This window comes from Spea bombifrons, chromosome 2 (genome assembly GCF_027358695.1).
Source record: "Spea bombifrons isolate aSpeBom1 chromosome 2, aSpeBom1.2.pri, whole genome shotgun sequence".
Lineage (NCBI taxonomy): Eukaryota > Metazoa > Chordata > Amphibia > Anura > Pelobatidae > Spea > Spea bombifrons.
In genome coordinates this window covers 4,850,829-4,863,973 of record NC_071088.1, presented here as the reverse complement: position 1 = coordinate 4,863,973, position 13,145 = coordinate 4,850,829, and the positions used below count along the sequence as shown (strand labels likewise).

The 13,145-nt window shown below is 44.0% G+C and overlaps 47 non-coding genes across 47 annotated transcripts; all 47 read right to left on the bottom strand.

Annotated features, from left to right (window-relative positions):
- Nucleotides 1-7: 7 nt before the first annotated feature.
- TRNAL-UAA (transfer RNA leucine (anticodon UAA)) lies at nt 8-90 on the bottom strand. Its single transcript has one exon. It is a non-coding gene; the product is annotated as a tRNA-Leu (tRNA).
- A 101-nt stretch (nt 91-191) lies between these two features.
- Nucleotides 192-274, bottom strand: TRNAL-UAA (transfer RNA leucine (anticodon UAA)). Its single transcript has one exon. It is a non-coding gene; the product is annotated as a tRNA-Leu (tRNA).
- Nucleotides 275-488: 214 nt separating this feature from the next.
- Nucleotides 489-571, bottom strand: TRNAL-UAA (transfer RNA leucine (anticodon UAA)). Its single transcript has one exon. It is a non-coding gene; the product is annotated as a tRNA-Leu (tRNA).
- Nucleotides 572-671: 100 nt separating this feature from the next.
- On the bottom strand, nt 672-754 carry TRNAL-UAA (transfer RNA leucine (anticodon UAA)). The gene has a single exon. It is a non-coding gene; the product is annotated as a tRNA-Leu (tRNA).
- Nucleotides 755-968: 214 nt separating this feature from the next.
- On the bottom strand, nt 969-1,051 carry TRNAL-UAA (transfer RNA leucine (anticodon UAA)). Its single transcript has one exon. It is a non-coding gene; the product is annotated as a tRNA-Leu (tRNA).
- A 353-nt stretch (nt 1,052-1,404) lies between these two features.
- On the bottom strand, nt 1,405-1,487 carry TRNAL-UAA (transfer RNA leucine (anticodon UAA)). Its single transcript has one exon. It is a non-coding gene; the product is annotated as a tRNA-Leu (tRNA).
- A 101-nt stretch (nt 1,488-1,588) lies between these two features.
- Nucleotides 1,589-1,671, bottom strand: TRNAL-UAA (transfer RNA leucine (anticodon UAA)). The gene has a single exon. It is a non-coding gene; the product is annotated as a tRNA-Leu (tRNA).
- Nucleotides 1,672-1,885: 214 nt separating this feature from the next.
- On the bottom strand, nt 1,886-1,968 carry TRNAL-UAA (transfer RNA leucine (anticodon UAA)). Its single transcript has one exon. It is a non-coding gene; the product is annotated as a tRNA-Leu (tRNA).
- A 101-nt stretch (nt 1,969-2,069) lies between these two features.
- On the bottom strand, nt 2,070-2,152 carry TRNAL-UAA (transfer RNA leucine (anticodon UAA)). Its single transcript has one exon. It is a non-coding gene; the product is annotated as a tRNA-Leu (tRNA).
- Nucleotides 2,153-2,406: 254 nt separating this feature from the next.
- TRNAL-UAA (transfer RNA leucine (anticodon UAA)) lies at nt 2,407-2,489 on the bottom strand. The gene has a single exon. It is a non-coding gene; the product is annotated as a tRNA-Leu (tRNA).
- A 214-nt stretch (nt 2,490-2,703) lies between these two features.
- Nucleotides 2,704-2,786, bottom strand: TRNAL-UAA (transfer RNA leucine (anticodon UAA)). Its single transcript has one exon. It is a non-coding gene; the product is annotated as a tRNA-Leu (tRNA).
- A 101-nt stretch (nt 2,787-2,887) lies between these two features.
- TRNAL-UAA (transfer RNA leucine (anticodon UAA)) lies at nt 2,888-2,970 on the bottom strand. Its single transcript has one exon. It is a non-coding gene; the product is annotated as a tRNA-Leu (tRNA).
- A 214-nt stretch (nt 2,971-3,184) lies between these two features.
- Nucleotides 3,185-3,267, bottom strand: TRNAL-UAA (transfer RNA leucine (anticodon UAA)). The gene has a single exon. It is a non-coding gene; the product is annotated as a tRNA-Leu (tRNA).
- Nucleotides 3,268-3,368: 101 nt separating this feature from the next.
- TRNAL-UAA (transfer RNA leucine (anticodon UAA)) lies at nt 3,369-3,451 on the bottom strand. Its single transcript has one exon. It is a non-coding gene; the product is annotated as a tRNA-Leu (tRNA).
- A 213-nt stretch (nt 3,452-3,664) lies between these two features.
- On the bottom strand, nt 3,665-3,747 carry TRNAL-UAA (transfer RNA leucine (anticodon UAA)). Its single transcript has one exon. It is a non-coding gene; the product is annotated as a tRNA-Leu (tRNA).
- A 214-nt stretch (nt 3,748-3,961) lies between these two features.
- TRNAL-AAG (transfer RNA leucine (anticodon AAG)) lies at nt 3,962-4,044 on the bottom strand. Its single transcript has one exon. It is a non-coding gene; the product is annotated as a tRNA-Leu (tRNA).
- A 214-nt stretch (nt 4,045-4,258) lies between these two features.
- TRNAL-UAA (transfer RNA leucine (anticodon UAA)) lies at nt 4,259-4,341 on the bottom strand. The gene has a single exon. It is a non-coding gene; the product is annotated as a tRNA-Leu (tRNA).
- A 101-nt stretch (nt 4,342-4,442) lies between these two features.
- On the bottom strand, nt 4,443-4,525 carry TRNAL-UAA (transfer RNA leucine (anticodon UAA)). Its single transcript has one exon. It is a non-coding gene; the product is annotated as a tRNA-Leu (tRNA).
- Nucleotides 4,526-4,739: 214 nt separating this feature from the next.
- TRNAL-UAA (transfer RNA leucine (anticodon UAA)) lies at nt 4,740-4,822 on the bottom strand. The gene has a single exon. It is a non-coding gene; the product is annotated as a tRNA-Leu (tRNA).
- A 214-nt stretch (nt 4,823-5,036) lies between these two features.
- Nucleotides 5,037-5,119, bottom strand: TRNAL-UAA (transfer RNA leucine (anticodon UAA)). The gene has a single exon. It is a non-coding gene; the product is annotated as a tRNA-Leu (tRNA).
- Nucleotides 5,120-5,333: 214 nt separating this feature from the next.
- On the bottom strand, nt 5,334-5,416 carry TRNAL-UAA (transfer RNA leucine (anticodon UAA)). Its single transcript has one exon. It is a non-coding gene; the product is annotated as a tRNA-Leu (tRNA).
- Nucleotides 5,417-5,517: 101 nt separating this feature from the next.
- On the bottom strand, nt 5,518-5,600 carry TRNAL-UAA (transfer RNA leucine (anticodon UAA)). Its single transcript has one exon. It is a non-coding gene; the product is annotated as a tRNA-Leu (tRNA).
- Nucleotides 5,601-5,814: 214 nt separating this feature from the next.
- Nucleotides 5,815-5,897, bottom strand: TRNAL-UAA (transfer RNA leucine (anticodon UAA)). The gene has a single exon. It is a non-coding gene; the product is annotated as a tRNA-Leu (tRNA).
- A 101-nt stretch (nt 5,898-5,998) lies between these two features.
- On the bottom strand, nt 5,999-6,081 carry TRNAL-UAA (transfer RNA leucine (anticodon UAA)). The gene has a single exon. It is a non-coding gene; the product is annotated as a tRNA-Leu (tRNA).
- Nucleotides 6,082-6,295: 214 nt separating this feature from the next.
- TRNAL-UAA (transfer RNA leucine (anticodon UAA)) lies at nt 6,296-6,378 on the bottom strand. Its single transcript has one exon. It is a non-coding gene; the product is annotated as a tRNA-Leu (tRNA).
- A 214-nt stretch (nt 6,379-6,592) lies between these two features.
- Nucleotides 6,593-6,675, bottom strand: TRNAL-UAA (transfer RNA leucine (anticodon UAA)). Its single transcript has one exon. It is a non-coding gene; the product is annotated as a tRNA-Leu (tRNA).
- Nucleotides 6,676-6,889: 214 nt separating this feature from the next.
- Nucleotides 6,890-6,972, bottom strand: TRNAL-UAA (transfer RNA leucine (anticodon UAA)). The gene has a single exon. It is a non-coding gene; the product is annotated as a tRNA-Leu (tRNA).
- A 101-nt stretch (nt 6,973-7,073) lies between these two features.
- TRNAL-UAA (transfer RNA leucine (anticodon UAA)) lies at nt 7,074-7,156 on the bottom strand. Its single transcript has one exon. It is a non-coding gene; the product is annotated as a tRNA-Leu (tRNA).
- A 214-nt stretch (nt 7,157-7,370) lies between these two features.
- Nucleotides 7,371-7,453, bottom strand: TRNAL-UAA (transfer RNA leucine (anticodon UAA)). The gene has a single exon. It is a non-coding gene; the product is annotated as a tRNA-Leu (tRNA).
- An 86-nt stretch (nt 7,454-7,539) lies between these two features.
- Nucleotides 7,540-7,622, bottom strand: TRNAL-UAA (transfer RNA leucine (anticodon UAA)). Its single transcript has one exon. It is a non-coding gene; the product is annotated as a tRNA-Leu (tRNA).
- Nucleotides 7,623-7,836: 214 nt separating this feature from the next.
- Nucleotides 7,837-7,919, bottom strand: TRNAL-UAA (transfer RNA leucine (anticodon UAA)). The gene has a single exon. It is a non-coding gene; the product is annotated as a tRNA-Leu (tRNA).
- A 101-nt stretch (nt 7,920-8,020) lies between these two features.
- On the bottom strand, nt 8,021-8,103 carry TRNAL-UAA (transfer RNA leucine (anticodon UAA)). Its single transcript has one exon. It is a non-coding gene; the product is annotated as a tRNA-Leu (tRNA).
- A 101-nt stretch (nt 8,104-8,204) lies between these two features.
- TRNAL-UAA (transfer RNA leucine (anticodon UAA)) lies at nt 8,205-8,287 on the bottom strand. The gene has a single exon. It is a non-coding gene; the product is annotated as a tRNA-Leu (tRNA).
- Nucleotides 8,288-8,500: 213 nt separating this feature from the next.
- On the bottom strand, nt 8,501-8,583 carry TRNAL-UAA (transfer RNA leucine (anticodon UAA)). The gene has a single exon. It is a non-coding gene; the product is annotated as a tRNA-Leu (tRNA).
- A 214-nt stretch (nt 8,584-8,797) lies between these two features.
- TRNAL-UAA (transfer RNA leucine (anticodon UAA)) lies at nt 8,798-8,880 on the bottom strand. Its single transcript has one exon. It is a non-coding gene; the product is annotated as a tRNA-Leu (tRNA).
- Nucleotides 8,881-9,094: 214 nt separating this feature from the next.
- TRNAL-UAA (transfer RNA leucine (anticodon UAA)) lies at nt 9,095-9,177 on the bottom strand. The gene has a single exon. It is a non-coding gene; the product is annotated as a tRNA-Leu (tRNA).
- Nucleotides 9,178-9,391: 214 nt separating this feature from the next.
- Nucleotides 9,392-9,474, bottom strand: TRNAL-UAA (transfer RNA leucine (anticodon UAA)). The gene has a single exon. It is a non-coding gene; the product is annotated as a tRNA-Leu (tRNA).
- A 214-nt stretch (nt 9,475-9,688) lies between these two features.
- On the bottom strand, nt 9,689-9,771 carry TRNAL-UAA (transfer RNA leucine (anticodon UAA)). Its single transcript has one exon. It is a non-coding gene; the product is annotated as a tRNA-Leu (tRNA).
- A 214-nt stretch (nt 9,772-9,985) lies between these two features.
- On the bottom strand, nt 9,986-10,068 carry TRNAL-UAA (transfer RNA leucine (anticodon UAA)). The gene has a single exon. It is a non-coding gene; the product is annotated as a tRNA-Leu (tRNA).
- Nucleotides 10,069-10,166: 98 nt separating this feature from the next.
- On the bottom strand, nt 10,167-10,252 carry TRNAL-UAA (transfer RNA leucine (anticodon UAA)). The gene has a single exon. It is a non-coding gene; the product is annotated as a tRNA-Leu (tRNA).
- Nucleotides 10,253-10,465: 213 nt separating this feature from the next.
- Nucleotides 10,466-10,548, bottom strand: TRNAL-UAA (transfer RNA leucine (anticodon UAA)). The gene has a single exon. It is a non-coding gene; the product is annotated as a tRNA-Leu (tRNA).
- A 214-nt stretch (nt 10,549-10,762) lies between these two features.
- Nucleotides 10,763-10,845, bottom strand: TRNAL-UAA (transfer RNA leucine (anticodon UAA)). Its single transcript has one exon. It is a non-coding gene; the product is annotated as a tRNA-Leu (tRNA).
- Nucleotides 10,846-11,059: 214 nt separating this feature from the next.
- On the bottom strand, nt 11,060-11,142 carry TRNAL-UAA (transfer RNA leucine (anticodon UAA)). The gene has a single exon. It is a non-coding gene; the product is annotated as a tRNA-Leu (tRNA).
- A 101-nt stretch (nt 11,143-11,243) lies between these two features.
- Nucleotides 11,244-11,326, bottom strand: TRNAL-UAA (transfer RNA leucine (anticodon UAA)). Its single transcript has one exon. It is a non-coding gene; the product is annotated as a tRNA-Leu (tRNA).
- Nucleotides 11,327-11,427: 101 nt separating this feature from the next.
- Nucleotides 11,428-11,510, bottom strand: TRNAL-UAA (transfer RNA leucine (anticodon UAA)). The gene has a single exon. It is a non-coding gene; the product is annotated as a tRNA-Leu (tRNA).
- A 214-nt stretch (nt 11,511-11,724) lies between these two features.
- Nucleotides 11,725-11,807, bottom strand: TRNAL-UAA (transfer RNA leucine (anticodon UAA)). The gene has a single exon. It is a non-coding gene; the product is annotated as a tRNA-Leu (tRNA).
- Nucleotides 11,808-12,021: 214 nt separating this feature from the next.
- On the bottom strand, nt 12,022-12,104 carry TRNAL-UAA (transfer RNA leucine (anticodon UAA)). Its single transcript has one exon. It is a non-coding gene; the product is annotated as a tRNA-Leu (tRNA).
- Between the last annotated feature and the right edge of the window lie 1,041 nt (nt 12,105-13,145).

Genomic DNA, 13,145 nt, shown 5'->3' with positions numbered 1-13,145 from the left:
CAGTTACTACCAGGAGTGGGGTTCGAGCCCACGCGGACATTTGTCCATTGGATGTTAAGTCCAACGCCTTAACCACTCGGCCATCCTGGTGAAGTGCTGTAAAAATTTCCCTCTTGAACTACTTCAATGGCTACTACTTCAATGGCCTCTACTTAAGTAACAATGCACTCCTCAAAAGAGGAAGCAGCTACTACCAGGAGTGGGGCTCAAAACCACGCGGACATTTGTCCATTGGATCTTAAGTCCAACGCCTTAACCACTCGGCCATCCTGGTGATGTGCTGCAGGTCTTCTCAATTACCACATTATGCTGTTCAACTTTCACTTCTCTTAACAAGAAGCACTCTACGTGCAACAATTTAAGCACCTCTCCTTTGAATTCTGGTAGCTGTGTCTTTCTGTTTTGATTTCCTTCAAATTTCCCTCTTGAACTACTTCAATGGCTTCTACTAAAGTAACATTTCACTCCTCAAAGAATAAAGCAGTTACTACCAGGAGTGGGGTTCGAACCCACGCGGACATTTGTCCATTGGATCTTAAGTCCAACGCCTTAACCACTCGGCCATCCTGGTAAAAACTGTAAAAATTTCCCTCTTGAACTACTTCAATGGCTACTACTTCAATGGCCTCTACTTAAGTAACAATGCACTCCTCAAAAGAGGAAGCAGCTACTACCAGGAGTGGGGCTCAAAACCACGCGGACATTTGTCCATTGGATCTTAAGTCCAACGCCTTAACCACTCGGCCATCCTGGTGATGTGCTGCAGGTCTTCTCAATTACCACATTATGCTGTTCAACTTTCACTTCTCTTAACAAGAAGCACTCTACGTGCAACAATTTAAGCACCTCTCCTTTGAATTCTGGTAGCTGTGTCTTTCTGTTTTGATTTCCTTCAAATTTCCCTCTTGAACTACTTCAATGGCTTCTACTAAAGTAACATTTCACTCCTCAAAGAATAAAGCAGTTACTACCAGGAGTGGGGTTCGAACCCACGCGGACATTTGTCCATTGGATCTTAAGTCCAACGCCTTAACCACTCGGCCATCCAGGTGACTGGCTGTAAAAATTTCCCTCTTGAACTACTTCAATGGCTACTACTTCAATGGCCTCTACTTAAGTAACAATGCACTCCTCAAAAGAGGAAGCAGCTACTACCAGGAGTGGGGTTCGAACCCACGCGGACATTTGTCCATTGGATCTTAAGTCCAACGCCTTAACCATTATGCTGTTCAACTTTCACTTCTCTTAACAACAAGCACTCTACGTGCAACAATTTAAGCACCTCTCCTTTGAATTCTGGTAGCTGTGTCTTTCTGTTTTGATTTCCTTCAAATTTCCCTCTTGAACTACTTCAATGGCTTCTACTAAAGTAACATTTCACTCCTCAAAGAATAAAGCAGTTACTACCAGGAGTGGGGTTTGAACCCACGCGGACATTTGTCCATTGGATCTTAAGTCCAACGCCTTAACCACTCGGCCATCCAGGTGACGTGCTGTAAAAATTTCCCTCTTGAACTACTTCAATGGCTACTACTTCAATGGCCTCTACTTAAGTAACAATGCACTCCTCAAAAGAGGAAGCAGCTACTACCAGGAGTGGGGTTCGAACCCACGCGGACATTTGTCCATTGGATCTTAAGCCCAACGCCTTAACCACTCGGCCATCCTGGTGACGTGCTGAATGGCTTCTCAATTACCACATTATGCTGTTCAACTTTCACTTCTCTTAAAAACAAGCACTTTACGTGCAACAATTTAAGCACCTCTCCTTTGAATTCTGGTAGCTGTGTCTTTCTGTTTTGATTTCCTTCAAATTTCCCTCTTGAGCTACTTCAATGGCCTCTGCTTAAGTAACATTGCACTCCTCGAAAGAGGAAGCAGCTACTACCAGGAGTGGGGTTCAAACCCACGCGGACATTTGTCTATTGGATCTTAAGTCCAACACCTTAACCACTCGGCCATCCTGGTAACATGCTGTAAAAATTTCCCTCTTGAACTACTTCAATGGCTACTACTTCAATGGCCTCTACTTAAGTAACAATGCACTCCTCAAAAGAGGAAGCAGCTACTACCAGGAGTGGGGTTCGAACCCACGCGGACATTTGCCCATTGGATCTTAAGTCCAACGCCTTAACCGCTCGGCCATCCTAGTGACGTGCTGAGTGGCTTCTCAATTACCACATTATGCTGTTCAACTTTCACTTCTCTTAACAACAAACACTTTACGTGCAACAATTTAAGCACCTAACAACAAACACTTTACGTGCAACAATTTAAGCACCTACTCTCCTTTGAAATCTGGTAGCTGTGTCTTTCTGTTTTGATTTCCTTCAAATTTCCCTCTTGAGCTACTTCAATGGCTTCTACTAAAGTAACATTGCACTCCTCAAAAGGGGAAGCAGCTACTACCAGGAGTGGGGTTCGAACCCACGTGGACATTTGTCCATTGGATCTTAAGCCCAACGCCTTAACCACTCGGCCATCCTGGTGATGTGCTGAATGGCTTCTCAATTACCACATTATGCTGTTCAACTTTCACTTCTCTTAACAACAAGCACTCTACGTGCAACAATTTAAGCACCTCTCGTTTGAATTCTGGTAGCTGTGTCTTTCTGTTTTGATTTCCTTCAAATTTCCCTCTTGAGCTACTTCAATGGCTTCTACTAAAGTAACATTTCACTCCTCAAAGGATAAAGCAGTTACTACCAGGAGTGGGGTTCGAACCCACGCGGACATTTGTCCATTGGATCTTAAGTCCAACGTCTTAACCACTCGGCCATCCAGGTAACGTGCTGTAAAAATTTCCCTCTTGAACTACTTCAATGGCTACTACTTCAATGGCCTCTACTTAAGTAACAATGCACTCCTCAAAAGAGGAAGCAGCTACTACCAGGAGTGGGGTTCGAACCCACGCGGACATTTGTCCATTGGATCTTAAGCCCAACGCCTTAACCACTCGGCCATCCTTGTGACGTGCTGAATGGCTTCTCAATTACCACATTATGCTGTTCAACTTTCACTTCTCTTAAAAACAAGCACTTTACGTGCAACAATTTAAGCACCTCTCCTTTGAATTCTGGTAGCTGTGTCTTTCTGTTTTGATTTCCTTCAAATTTCCCTCTTGAGCTACTTCAATGGCCTCTGCTTAAGTAACATTGCACTCCTCAAAAGAGGAAGCAGCTACTACCAGGAGTGGGGTTCAAACCCACGCGGACATTTGTCCATTGGATCTTAAGTCCAACGCCTTAACCACTCGGCCATCCTGGTAACATGCTGTAAAAATTTCCCTCTTGAACTACTTCAATGGCTACTACTTCAATGGCCTCTACTTAAGTAACAATGCACTCCTCAAAAGTGGAAGCAGCTACCACCAGGAGTGGGGTTCGAACCCTCGCGGACATTTGCCCATTGGATCTTAAGTCCAGCGCCTTAACCACTCGGCCATCCTGGTGACGTGCTGAATGGCTTCTCAATTACCACATTATGCTGTTCAACTTTCACTTCTCTTAACAAAAGCACTTTACGTGCAACAATTTAAGCACCTCTCCTTTGAATTCTGGTAGCTGTGTCTTTCTGTTTTGATTTCCTTCAAATTTCCCTCTTGAACTACTTCAATGGCCTCTACTAAAGTAACATTGCACTCCTCAAAAGAGGAAGCAGCTACTACCAGGAGTGGGGTTCAAACCCACGCGGACATTTGTCCATTGGATCTTAAGTCCAACGCCTTAACCACTCGGCCATCCGGGTGACGTGCTGTAGGCTTTCTCAATTACCATGTTATGCTGTTCAACTTTCACTTCTCTTAACAACAAGCACTTTACGTGCAACAATTTAAGCACCTCTCCTTTGAATTCTGGTAGCTGTGTCTTTCTGTTTTGATTTCCTTCAAATTTCCCTCTTGAACTACTTCAATGGCCTCTACTTAAGTAACATTGCACTCTTCAAAAGAGGAAGCAGTTACTACCAGGAGTGGGGCTCAAACCCACACGGACATTTGTCCATTGGATCCTTACTCCAACGCCTTAACCACTCGGCCATCCTGGTGATGTGATGAATGGCTTCTCAATTACCACATTATGCTGTTCAACTTTCACTTCTCTTAACAACAAGCACTCTACGTGCAACAATTTAAGCACCTCTCCTTTGAATTCTGGTAGCTGTGTCTTTCTGTTTTGATTTCCTTCAAATTTCCCTCTTGAACTACTTCAATGGCTTCTACTAAAGTAACATTTCACTCCTCAAAGGAAAAAGCAGTTACTACCAGGAGCGGGGTTCGAGCCCACGCGGACATTTGTCCATTGGATGTTAAGTCCTACGCCTTAACCACTCGGCCATCCTGGTGACGTGCTGTAAAAATTTCCCTCTTGAACTACTTCAATGGCTACTACTTCAATGGCCTCTACTTAAGTAACAATGCACTCCTCAAAAGAGGAAGCAGCTACTACCAGGAGTGGGGCTCAAAACCACGCGGACATTTGTCCATTGGATCTTAAGTCCAACGCCTTAACCACTCGGCCATCCTGGCGATGTGCTGTAGGTCTTCTCAATTACCACATTATGCTGTTCAACTTTCACTTCTCTTAACAACAAGCACTTTACGTGCAACAATTTAAGCACCTCTCCTTTGAATTCTGGTAGCTGTGTCTTTCTGTTTTGATTTCCTTCAAATTTCCCTCTTGAGCTACTTCAATGGCTTCTACTAAAGTAACATTGCTCTCCTCAAAAGGGGAAGCAGATACTACCAGGAGTGGGGCTCAAGCCCACGCGGACGTTTGTCCATTGGATCTTAAGCCCAACGCCTTAACCACTCGGCCATCCTGGTGATGTGCTGAATGGCTTCTCAATTACCACATTATGCTGTTCAACTTTCACTTCTCTTAACAACAAACACTTTACGTGCAACAATTTAAGCACCTCTCCTTTGAAATCTAGTAGCTGTGTCTCTCTGTTTTGATTTCCTTCAAATTTCCCTCTTGAGCTACTTCAATGGCTTCTACTAAACTAACATTGCACTCCTCAAAAGGGGAAGCAGCTACTACCAGGAGTGGGGTTCGAACCCACGTGGACATTTGTCCATTGGATCTTAAGCCCAACGCCTTAACCACTCGGCCATCCTGGTGATGTGCTGAATGGCTTCTCAATTACCACATTATGCTGTTCAACTTTCACTTCTCTTAACAACAAGCACTCTACGTGCAACAATTTAAGCACCTCTCCTTTGAATTCTGGTAGCTGTGTCTTTCTGTTTTGATTTCCTTCAAATTTCCCTCTTGAACTACTTCAATGGCTTCTACTAAAGTAACATTTCACTCCTCAAAGAATAAAGCAGTTACTACCAGGAGTGGGGTTCGAACCCACGCGGACATTTGTCCATTGGATCTTAAGTCCAACGCCTTAACCACTCGGCCATCCAGGTGACGTGCTGTAAAAATTTCCCTCTTGAACTACTTCAATGGCTACTACTTCAATGGCCTCTACTTAAGTAACAATGCACTCCTCAAAAGAGGAAGCAGCTACTACCAGGAGTGAGGTTCGAACCCACGCGGACATTTGTCCATTGGATCTTAAGTCCAACGCCTTAACCACTCGGCCATCCTGGTGACGTGCTGAATGGCTTCTCAATTACCACATTATGCTGTTCAACTTTCACTTCTCTTAAAAACAAGCACTTTACGTGCAACAATTTAAGCACCTCTCCTTTGAATTCTGGTAGCTGTGTCTTTCTGTTTTGATTTCCTTCAAATTTCCCTCTTGAGCTACTTCAATGGCCTCTGCTTAAGTAACATTGCACTCCTCAAAAGAGGAAGCAGCTACTACCAGGAGTGGGGTTCAAGCCCACGCGGACATTTGTCTATTGGATCTTAAGTCCAACACCTTAACCACTCGGCCATCCTGGTAACATGCTGTAAAAATTTCCCTCTTGAACTACTTCAATGGCTACTACTTCAATGGCCTCTACTTAAGTAACAATGCACTCCTCAAAAGAGGAAGCAGCTACTACCAGTAGTGGGGTTCGAACCCACACGGACATTTGCCCATTGGATCTTAAGTCCAACGCCTTAACCACTCGGCCATCCTGGTGACGTGCTGAATGGCTTCTCAATTACCACATTATGCTGTTCAACTTTCACTTCTCTTAACAACAAACACTTTACGTGCAACAATTTAAGCACCTCTCCTTTGAAATCTGGTAGCTGTGTCTTTCTGTTTTGATTTCCTTCAAATTTCCCTCTTGAGCTACTTCAATGGCTTCTACTAAAGTAACATTGCACTCCTCAAAAGGGGAAGCAGCTACTACCAGGAGTGGGGTTCGAACCCACGTGGACATTTGTCCATTGGATCTTAAGCCCAACGCCTTAACCACACGGCCATCCTGGTGATGTGCTGAATGGCTTCTCAATTACCACATTATGCTGTTCAACTTTCACTTCTCTTAACAACAAACACTTTACGTGCAACAATTTAAGCACCTCTCCTTTGAAATCTGGTAGCTGTGTCTTTCTGTTTTGATTTCCTTCAAATTTCCCTCTTGAGCTACTTCAATGGCTTCTACTAAAGTAACATTGCACTCCTCAAAAGGGGAAGCAGCTACTACCAGGAGTGGGGTTCGAACCCACGTGGACATTTGTCCATTGGATCTTAAGCCCAACGCCTTAACCACTCGGCCATCCTGGTGATGTGCTGAATGGCTTCTCAATTACCACATTATGCTGTTCAACTTTCACTTCTCTTAACAACAAGCACTCTACGTGCAACAATTTAAGCACCTCTCCTTTGAATTCTGGTAGCTGTGTCTTTCTGTTTTGATTTCCTTCAAATTTCCCTCTTGAACTACTTCAATGGCTTCTACTAAAGTAACATTTCACTCCTCAAAGAATAAAGCAGTTACTACCAGGAGTGGGGTTCGAACCCACGCGGACATTTGTCCATTGGATCTTAAGTCCAACGCCTTAACCACTCGGCCATCCAGGTGACGTGCTGTAAAAATCTCCCTCTTGAACTACTTCAATGGCTACTACTTCAATGGCCTCTACTTAAGTAACAATGCACTCCTCAAAAGAGGAAGCAGCTACTACCAGGAGTGGGGTTCGAACCCACGCGGACATTTGTCCATTGGATCTTAAGTCCAACGCCTTAACCACTCGGCCATCCTGGTGACGTGCTGAATGGCTTCTCAATTACCACATTATGCTGTTCAACTTTCACTTCTCTTAAAAACAAGCACTTTACGTGCAACAATTTAAGCACCTCTCCTTTGAATTCTGGTAGCTGTGTCTTTCTGTTTTTATTTCCTTCAAATTTCCCTCTTGAGCTACTTCAATGGCCTCTGCTTAAGTAACATTGCACTCCTCAAAAGAGGAAGCAGCTACTACCAGGAGTGGGGTTCAAACCCACGCGGACATTTGTCTATTGGATCTTAAGTCCAACACCTTAACCACTCGGCCATCCTGGTAACATGCTGTAAAAATTTCCCTCTTGAACTACTTCAATGGCCTCTACTTAAGTAACAATGCACTCCTCAAAAGAGGAAGCAGCTACTACCAGTAGTGGGTTTCGAACCCACGCGGACATTTGCCCATTGGATCTTAAGTCCAACGCCTTAACCACTTGGCCATCCTGGTGACGTGCTGAATGGCTTCTCAATTACCACATTATGCTGTTCAACTTTCACTTCTCTTAACAACAAACACTTTACGTGCAACAATTTAAGCACCTCTCCTTTGAAATCTGGTAGCTGTGTCTTTCTGTTTTGATTTCCTTCAAATTTCCCTCTTGAACTACTTCAATGGCTTCTACTAAAGTAACATTTCACTCCTCAAAGGATAAAGCAGTTACTACCAGGAGTGGGGTTCGAACCCACGCGGACATTTGTCCATTGGATCTTAAGTCCAACGCCTTAACCACTCGGCCATCCAGGTGACGTGCTGTAAAAATTTCCCTCTTGAACTACTTCAATGGCTACTACTTCAATGGCCTCTACTTAAGTAACAATGCACTCCTCGAAAGAGGAAGCAGCTACTACCAGGAGTGGGGTTCAAACCCACGCGGACATTTGTCCATTGGATCTTAAGTCCAACGCCTTAACCACTCGGCTATCCTGGTAACATGCTGTAAAAGTTTCCCTCTTGAACTACTTCAATGGCTACTACTTCAATGGCCTCTACTTAAGTAACAATGCACTCCTCAAAAGAGGAAGCAGCTACTACCAGGAGTGGGGTTCGAACCCACACGGACATTTGCCAACTGGATCTTAAGTCCAACGCCTTAACCACTCGGCCATCCTGGTGATGTGCTGAATGGCTTCTCAATTACCACATTATGCTGTTCAACTTTCACTTCTCTTAACAAAAGCACTTTACGTGCAACAATTTAAGCACCTCTCCTTTGAATTCTGGTAGCTGTGTCTTTCTGTTTTGATTTCCTTCAAATTTCCCTCTTGAACTACTTCAATGGCCTCTACTAAAGTAACATTGCACTCCTCAAAAGAGGAAGCAGCTACTACCAGGAGTGGGGTTCGAACCCACGCGGACATTTGTCCATTGGATCTTAAGTCCAACGCCTTAACCACTCGGCCATCCGGGTGACGTGCTGTAGGCCTTCTCAATTACCATGTTATGCTGTTCAACTTTCACTTCTCTTAAAAACAAGCACTTTACGTGCAACAATTTAAGCACCTCTCCTTTGAATTCTGGTAGCTGTGTCTTTCTGTTTTGATTTCCTTCAAATTTCCCTCTTGAACTACTTCAATGGCCTCTACTTAAGTAACATTGCACTCTTCTAAAAAGGAAGCAGCTACTACCAGGAGTGGGGCTCAAACCCACACGGACATTTGTCCATTGGATCTTAAGTCCAACGCCTTAACCACTCGGCCATCCTGGTGATGTGCTGAATGGCTTCTCAATTACCACATTATGCTGTTCAACTTTCACTTCTCTTAACAACAAGCACTTTACGTGCAACAATTTAAGCACCTCTCCTTTGAATTCTGGTAGCTGTGTCTTTCTGTTTTGATTTCCTTCAAATTTCCCTCTTGAGCTACTTCAATGGCTTCTACTAAAGTAACATTGCACTCCTCAAAAGGGGAAGCAGCTGCTACCAGGAGTGGGGTTCGAACCCACATGGACATTTGTTCATTGGATCTTAAGTCCAACGCCTTAACCACTCGGCCATCCGGGTGACGTGCTGTAGGCTTTCTCAATTACCATGTTATGCTGTTCAACTTTCACTTCTCTTAACAACAAGTACTTTACGTGCAACAATTTAAGCACCTCTCCTTTGAATTCTGGTAGCTGTGTCTTTCTGTTTTGATTTCCTTCAAATTTCCCTCTTGAACTACTTCAATGGCCTCTACTTAAGTAACATTGCACTCTTCAAAAGAGGAAGCAGCTACTACCAGGAGTGGGGCTCAAACCCACACGGACATTTGTCCATTGGATCTTAAGTCCAACGCCTTAACCACTCGGCCATCCTGGTGATGTGCTGAATGGCTTCTCAATTACCACATTATGCTGTTCAACTTTCACTTCTCTTAACAACAAGCGCTTTACGTGCAACAATTTAAGCACCTCTCCTTTGAATTCTGGTAGCTGTGTCTTTCTGTTTTGATTTCCTTCAAATTTCCCTCTTGAGCTACTTCAATGGCTTCTACTAAAGTAACATTGCACTCCTCAAAAAGGGAAGCAGCTACTACCAGGAGTGGGGTTCGAACTCACGTGGACATTTGCCCATTGGATCTTAAGCCCAACGCCTTAACCACTCGGCCATCCTGGTGATGTGCTGAATGGCTTCTCAATTACCACATTATGCTGTTGAACTTTCACTTCTCTTAACAACAAGCACTCTACGTGCAACAATTTAAGCACCTCTCCTTTGAATTCTGGTAGCTGTGTCTTTCTGTTTTGATTTCCTTCAAATTTCCCTCTTGAACTACTTCAATGGCTTCTACTAAAGTAACATTTCACTCCTCAAAGGATAAAGCAGTTACTACCAGGAGTGGGGTTCGAACCCACGCGGACATTTGTCCATTGGATCTTAAGTCCAACGCCTTAACCACTCGGCCATCCAGGTGACGTGCTGTAAAAATTTTCCTCTTGAACTACTTCAATGGCTACTACTTCAATGGCCTCTACTTAAGTAACAATGCACTCCTCAAAAGAGGAAGCAGCTACTAGTAGGAGTGGGGTTCGAACCCACGTGGACATTTGCCCATTGGATCTTAAGTCCAACGCCTTAACCACTCGGCCATCCTGGTGATGTGCTGAATGGCTTCTCAATTACCACATTATGCTGTTCAACTTTCACTTCTCTTAACAAAAGCACTTTACGTGCAACAATTTAAGCACCTCTCCTTTGAATTCTGGTAGCTGTGTCTTTCTGTTTTGATTTCCTTCAAATTTCCCTCTTAAACTACTTCAATGGCCTCTACTAAAGTAACATTGCACTCCTCAAAAGAGGAAGCAGCTACTACCAGGAGTCGGGCTCAAACCCACACGGACATTTGTCCATTGGATCTTAAGTCCAACGCCTTAACCACTCGGCCATCCTGGTGATGTGCTGAATGGCTTCTCAATTACCACATTATGCTGTTCAACTTTCACTTCTCTTAACAACAAGCACTTTACGTGCAACAATTTAAGCACCTCTCCTTTGAATTCTGGTAGCTGTGTCTTTCTGTTTTGATTTCCTTCAAATTTCCCTCTTGAGCTACTTCAATGGCTTCTACTAAAGTAACATTGCACTCCTCAAAAGGGGAAGCAGCTGCTACCAGGAGTGGGGTTCGAACCCACATGGACATTTGTCCATTGGATCTTAAGCCCAACGCCTTAACCACTCGGCCATCCTGGTGATGTGCTGAATGGCTTCTCAATTACCACATTATGCTGTTGAACTTTCACTTCTCTTAACAAGAAGCACTCTACGTGCAACAATTTAAGCACCTCTCCTTTGAATTCTGGTAGCTGTGTCTTTCTGTTTTGATTTCCTTCAAATTTCCCTCTTGAACTACTTCAATGGCTTCTACTAAAGTAACATTTCACTCCTCAAAGGATAAAGCAGTTACTACCAGGAGTGGGGTTCGAACCCACGCGGACATTTGTCCATTGGATCTTAAGTCCAACGCCTTAGCCACTCGGCCATCCTGGTGACGCGCTGTAAAATTTTCCCTCTTGAACTACTTCAATGGCTACTACTTCAATGGCCTCTACTTAAGTAACAATGCACTCCTCAAAACAGGAAGCAGCTACTACCAGGAGTGGGGCTCAAACCCACACGGACAATTGTCCATTGGATCTTAAGTCCAACGCCTTAGCCACTCGGCGATCCTGGTGACGTGCTGTAAAAATTTCCCTCTTGAACTACTTCAATGGCTACTACTTCAATGGCCTCTACTTAAGTAACAATGCACTCCTCAAAACAGGAAGCAGCTACTACCAGGAGTGGGGCTCAAACCCACACGGACATTTGTCCATTGGATCTTAAGTCCAATGCCTTAATCACTCGGCCATCCTGGTGATGTGCTGTAGCTCTTCTCAATTACCACATTATGCTGTTCAATTTTCACTTCTCTTAACAACAAGCACTTTACGTGCAACAATTTAAGCACCTCTCCTTTGAATTCTGGTAGCTGTGTCTTTCTGTTTTGATTTCCTTTAAATTTCCCTCTTGAGCTACTTCAATGGCCTCTACTAAAGTACCATTGCACTCTTCAAAAGAGGAAGCAGCTATTACCTGGAGTGGGGTTCGAACCCACACGGACATTTGTCCATTGGATCTTAAGTCCAACGGCTTAAACATTCGGCCATCCTGGTGACATGATCTGATTTTTCTCAATTACCTCATTATGCTGTTCCACTTTCACTTCTCTTAACAACAAGCACTTTACGTGCAACAATTTAAGCACCTCTCCTTTGAATTCTGGTAGCTGTGTCTTTCTGTTTTGATTTCTTTCAAATTTCCCTCATGAGCTACTTCAATGGCTTCTACTAAAGTAACATTACACTCCTCAAAGGATAAAGCAGTTGCTACCAGGAGCGGGGTTCAAACCCACGTGGACATTTGTCCATTGGATCTTAAGTCCAACACCTTAACCACTCGGCCATCCTGGTGACGTGCTGAAGGACTTCTCAATTTCCATATTATGCTGTTCCACTTTCACTTCTCTTAACAACAAGCTCTTTACATGCAACAATTTAAGTACCTCTCCTTTGAATTCTGGTAGCTGGGTCTGTCTGTGTTGATTTCCTTTTAATTTCCCTCTTGAGCTACTTCAATGGACTCTACTTAGGCAACATTGCGCTCCTTAAAAGCGGAAGCAGACACTACCAGGAGTGGGGTTCAAACCCATGCAGATATTTGTCCATTGGATCTTAAGTCCAACACTTTAACCACTCTGCCATCTAAAATCTAAAACTTTGTGTGGTGTCACTGTTCGTATATTAAACCACACAGACTGATAATCACTAGATCCCAAACTTTCACCTACGGAAATTTCTGTTAACCAATCTCCCTTTCTGTATACTAAATCCAATATGGCCTCCTTACGAGTTTGCTCCTCAACTACTTGTTTTAAAGATAATCCCAGTAGGGATTTCAGAAGATCTGCACTTCGGGCACAACCAGCTACTTTGGTTTTCCAGTTCACATCAGGGAGATTAAAGTCACCCATGATTATAACATCCCCCTTCATTTTGCTGTTTCCTCCACTAGTAGATTATTTAGTTCTTTTACTTGTCCTGGGGGTCTATAAATCACACCTTTTTGAGTTCCCTTCGCTGACGTCGGTGGGCAGTCCCGCTGACGTCTAAGGCGTTACCGCTGGTGTCGGGGGAGTTCCCGGTGACGTCGGGGGTGTTCCTGCTGACGGCAGCAGGAACACCCCCATTTAAAGAAAAAATGGGCGGGGAGCCGGGCGTGTCAAGACCCTGCACTAGTGGAATTGGGTCTTGACCCGGAGAACCAGAGAAGCGGTGCTTCACCCGGCGATCTCCGGGTCAAACCCGGAGAGTTCCCCGGTATGACTATGAGCCTGTGTAGAGAGGCAGGGGTTAGCAGGTTCAAGGTTACAGAGATGACACTTTAACTCAATGAGATCATGTAGATAGATATTAAACACATCAAAATGAATGCATAATAATCAGCTAAAAGAA